This window comes from Vitis riparia, chromosome 16 (genome assembly GCF_004353265.1).
Source record: "Vitis riparia cultivar Riparia Gloire de Montpellier isolate 1030 chromosome 16, EGFV_Vit.rip_1.0, whole genome shotgun sequence".
NCBI lineage: Eukaryota > Viridiplantae > Streptophyta > Magnoliopsida > Vitales > Vitaceae > Vitis > Vitis riparia.
Window position 1 is genome coordinate 21089737 of NC_048446.1, and position 5628 is coordinate 21095364.

Sequence of the window (5628 nt, forward strand, 5' to 3'; positions counted from 1 at the left end):
TTGAAATTAAAAATACGAATTTTACCTCACAAGACCAATTGAACTAAAAAAATTAAGATCAATAACATATTCAAATTAAAAAATAAACTAAAATTTAACTAATTGAAATTAAAAATATGAATTTTACCTCACAAGATCAATTAAATTAAAGAATTAAGATCAATGACGTATTCAAATTAAAAATAAACTAGGATTAAACTAATTGAAATTAAAAATATGAATTTTACCTCACAAGACCAATTGAACTAAAAAAAATAAGATCAATAACATATTCAGATTAAAAATAAACTAAAATTTAAATTAATCAGAATTAAAAATATGAACTTTATTTAAACTTTCATGTAGATTAAAATAAACTAGCATAGAACTAATGAATTACGATCATAAAAGAGAGACATTTAATCTAAGAAAAATAAAAGATTGTTCAACATCGAGATTTAAAAGAATTTATCACAAACAATTAATCAAACCAATCAACTAAAACCCAAACTAAAAAAAAGAAATACTGTATCAAAAATCGAAAACTAACCTGTATTGTATCGAAAAAAATACTCTCTTGATGTGTCCTCTCCACCCTTGTATGTGAATTTCCGCTCCAAAAGAAAAAGTCTCATCCCTCAAAAGCCCTTGTCCTTCTCCGTGTCTCCTTCTCTAAAGAGATTACTTTCTTTTTATGTGGATCTCCGTTCCCCCTAAGAAAAGCCTTTTTCCCGTCTCTATCTCTCTGCTAAAGAAAAAAATATATATTCTCTCCGTGTCCCCTGCATTTCTGCCCGTTCCTTCCCATATTTTATATGATAGCCCACCTTTGTATGGAATATTTTGTTTCCTTTTTTTAATGCGCGTGGATATATGGAAAGTGCGTGCATGGTGACTCACTTAGAGATTCTACCACCCCGTGTCCAATTTGGTAAGTGTCCCAATCCTCCTCAATTTTCTCCTCAAATAATATATGCCCATATGTTGCTGGACGTTATGTTTGGCCGTCACCAGAAGTTAACAGCAATAGTCAAATCATTATTATCCACTTGATGGAACCGACCTTTAGGAATGAACGGTGCGTCTCTTGCAGCATCAGTAGCATCAGCAACAACAATTCCAATATCCGCCTTCTTCGGAGCAGGGGCATCATTGACACCATCTCCAGTCATTCCACAGATGTGCTTCCTCTCTTGCAACTTCTTCACAATTTCATACTTGTGTTCTGGAAATACACCGGCAAATCCATCAGCCTTCTCAATCAACTCTTCCACTGGGAGTGCGGCTATGGAGGCATCCTTGTCCTGACCAAGCAAAGAAGCAGAAGGGTACATGTTTGTTCCCATTCTAAGCCTGCGGCCCGTCTCCTTGGCAATGGCAAGTTGGTCACCAGTAATCATCTTGACATTGACTCCAAGATTGAGGGCTCTGCGGATGGTTTCTGCACTGTCATGCCTTGGAGGATCAAACAGGGGCAACAAACCAACAAACTGCCATGGACTGCCCAGACTTTCTTTACTTTTCTCTGGAACTTCCTGTCTTCCAACAGCCAAGGAGCGAAGCCCGCGTTCAGCAAACTTGTCAATGATCGAATGGGCCTTTTCCTTGACGTCTTCCTTGCATTTGCAGAGTTCTAAGATCTGTTCAGGAGCACCTTTGCTTGCTCGGTGCCACTTGCCATCAACATCAATGTAGGTCAAAGCAGTCCTCTTGTCCACTGGATTGAAATGAAGAAAGTGCACTTCTCTGATACCATCTTGGGCCTCTTTTGGGTCAACAAGCATCCCAACAATGGCAGCATCAATGGCATCTTGATTTTCAGTCCCAGAAGCTCTTGCAGCAAGCAGGAGCACATGTTCCTTATCAACACCCTTTGCAAAAAAAACCTCAACCAAGTTTCTGTCCACGCTCAGCTTGTTAAGAGTAAGGTCCCAGTCTTGTCACTACAGAGAACATCCATACCAGCCATCTCTTTAATAGCAGTCATCCTCTTGGTGAAGGCACCCTGCTGAGACTGTCCGTGTGATCCAATAGCCATTGTCACTAACAAAACAGTGGGCATGGCAATAGGAATGCCTCCAATCAATAGAACCAACAGATTGTCAATTCCATCCCTGTACTTCCTGTGCTGAATTGGGTACATGACAATAATTTCAACCAGCATTCCAACCGCAATGGAGCGTATACAGAAGTTACCAATAGCAGTAAGCACTTTCTGGAAGTGCCCAACTTGGCTGGTGCTGTCCACAAGATGTGCAGCCTTTCCAAAGAAGTTATGGACACCAGTAGCAATGACCACAGCTTCAATCTTACCTTGCTTGTAAGTAGAACCCGAGAAAACTTCATCAGAAGGATGCTTTGTCACTGGAAGGGACTCCCCTGTGAGTGCAGACTGATCAACCTTCAGAGGATCAGCCTCAAGAAGACGAGCATCAGCAGGGATGATGTCACCCAACTTGATGCTAATAATGTCTCCAGGGACCAGAATTGCAGCATCCTGCTCGCTCCATCGCCCATCCCTAAGCACCTTGGTTTTGGGAGCAAGACCAGCCATGAGGGCAGCAGCTGCATTGCCAGCATTGTTTTCTTCAATGAAACTGATAGTTGAGTTGATCACCAGCAGGCAGACGATACCAACAAAGTCCTGCCAATCCAGGGGTTGCCCATTTCCACTTGCGGGGACAATTGCCATTAGAGCTGCAACTTCTATGACCCATGACAAGGGGTTCCACATAAAGCCCAGAAACTTGAGAAATTTGCTTTCCTTTTTCTCTTTCTCTACTCATGGAATCGATTCCTCCCCTTTCCTCTGTACTCCCCAAGATGGTGCTCCTCATGCAAAACAAAATAAGATAAAATTAAAAATTAAAGGAAAAGAGAAGAAACTAATGAAAGTCATGAAATCGGTAATAAAATGAAATATGATTAAAAGAAAATGAAAGAGAATGTTGTACAATTCCATCATTCAATAAGGGGGTTGTATGCACATTGTGAAGTCTAAACAATTCAAGCAATTTCCTATTAGATAAGTGAACAAAAAAAAAAAAAAAATAGTGATAATAATAATAATAATGATAATGATAATAATAAACAAATAAAGAGTAAAAATGAACATAAATATAATTATCGAATGCATGCAATAATGATGAAGAGATTACTTAAAAAGTTAAGCCCAATGAAGTGTTTAAACGGGCCTAAGTGGGTGCCTAATGAACTAAGTGTCCTAAAGTGATCGGGACATTGTCTAAGCGACCTAAACATGTCTAAGAACTATCTTAAAAAGGAATGGAAAGCTTAAGTCTAAATCAAAACTGCCAAGGGTCACAATAAAGAGGTTAGGTGATCCCTTAACCAGTCTCCAAGGTGGCTCAAGAAAGGTAAGTAGCGTGAGTAGATATGGGCCACCAAGGAGCTAACGTAAAGTATCGAATAAGTATCTAATAGGGCATGTGCTAGGAGGACAAAATTGTGGGTCTACAATGTCTTGAGTAAATAAGTTTATCCATCTCATCTAGGGATAGGGGTAAGCCAATCTTTAGCTCTCTAGGCTGATCCCTTGTACCAAAATCAATAGTTTAAACATCCCCTATAGCAAGTGAAACTCTTTCATCTATGGGATCTGAAGCATCAAAAGAATTTCTCTTTGAATCAGGTTATGCAATCTCATCATCTATATGAAATATCTGTGGAGTGGGTGAGTGGGGTGTAAATATAGAGATACTATCACAAGAGACAGACGAATAGTTGAAAATACTCAAATCCATAAATGAAGCAATAGAAACATCATTAGAGTGTGAGACAAATCTCGATAAAACATTAAAAGAAAGAGGTGGGTCCACAAAGTTAGACGTTCCCTCAACATGGCTAATAGTGCCCTCAAACAAACTACCATCATCTTTTTAAAACTCTAGAATAAGAATAGTTTGGATCTCCTCAGCAACCTCAATAGTAAACACCCTAAACAAATTGAATGGTGAAGTGGGCTCGGGTTGAACAGTAATAGTAATTTGACTCATACCCATCATATTCATCTCATCTCACTTCTTGTCATGGGAGACAACTTTATCGATCATCTCAAGAAGTTTAATGACCACTTCATCAGTAGTGACTCATCTAGAAGCATAGGGATAATAAACTAGCTCGATCTGGAGACGGGGAAGCAATCACCACAGAAACAAATGTGCCAGGAGTCCCATCACCTAATTGTAACTAATGAAATAGATGTTGCAACTTAATCTCTCCATCCATAACAATCACATTATCAATCTTCTCTAAATGAGGTCGGATCTCTGATCCTCTGACAAAGTAATCAACCAAACTCATTCCTATAGGGGGTGAATAGGATAATCATATGGTGTGTGGGACAATCTCACCCTCACCTTCTCCTTTGTAGTCACACCATGTATCAATAATCAACCCTCAATAGGAATGAACCTAAGTCCGAATGGTGTATCATGATCAATGGCCACTATAAACTCACTAGGCCCATGCTGACATCGTTCTAACTTATGCCAGGTAAGAAAGACATACCCCTCATCATGTCAAGAACTACTATACTGTTGTGCTTATCAAATGACATAGTTATGAAGTCTCTATAGAAGCCTTCAATCTCAAGTGTTTGTACCTCATCCCAATGTAAATCTAGTCAGAAATAAGTCATCATCACTATGACTAATTTGAAGCACTAGCTTAGAAGAGGCAACCATATCTCTAGTAGACTATACTATGATGACCTGCCCATCATGAATGAACTTCACCTTTTGATGAAGGGAAGAAGGAATGGCTCCAGCTCTATGAATCCAAGGTCACCCTAGTAGTAGGTTAAAGGATGTGAGAATCCTCAAAGTCTATAACAAAATAGGAAATGTGCTCGGACCAATCAATAAATCAATTATCAATGTACTTATAACCTCTCTCTTGGTGTTATCATACACTCTGACTGTCTAATTAGAAAGACCAAAATCTGAAGGTGAGAATCCAATGGCTATAGCAATGGCTAAAGGACAAACATTTCAAGTCGAGCCATTGTCCAACAGGACATATGGAACTTTATGGCTTGAACAACCAATTGAGATGTATAGAGGATGTGTATGGTTTGAACCCTCGAGTGGCAAATCATCATTTGAAAACATAATGCAAGTGGCTTTGTTAGTCGTCATCATGTAAATCAACTCCTTTGGAGTGGTGGTAGTCTCAACCTTGATCTGACTCAAAGTTCGAATCAAAGCATCTCTGTGAGTACTAGAGGATACCAATAGACTCCAATAGAGATATGAGCCTAGGTGCTCTACAACTGTCTCATAACCTCATCATCCTCTTTCCTAACCCCTTCTAGAGAGGTTGCTTCCTCAAATGACCTAATTGTTGGATGTGGTAGCTAAGCTATCCTCCCACTATGGGTCACAATCTAAACATCTCTATCCTCGAACTCAATATCCTTTGGCCATAAAGTGAACATAACCAAGGTATCCTAATGTCTAATAACTAACGATACAGAATGAATAAATTGGAATGACATCTCATTTGGAATCAAATTGAATAGTGTGGGAACCTAAGAACCTAATTGTGGACCTCGCATTTCGGCTCAATGCGTTTCCCACTCGAGGGCGAGCTTGATTTTTATTTGAAAAATTGATTTTTTATTGATTA

The 5628-nt window shown here is 39.1% G+C and overlaps 1 pseudogene; it reads right to left on the bottom strand.

The window, feature by feature from the left end:
- Nucleotides 1-986: 986 nt before the first annotated feature.
- LOC117933402 lies at nucleotides 987-2755 on the bottom strand (annotated as a pseudogene).
- Between the last annotated feature and the right edge of the window lie 2873 nt (nucleotides 2756-5628).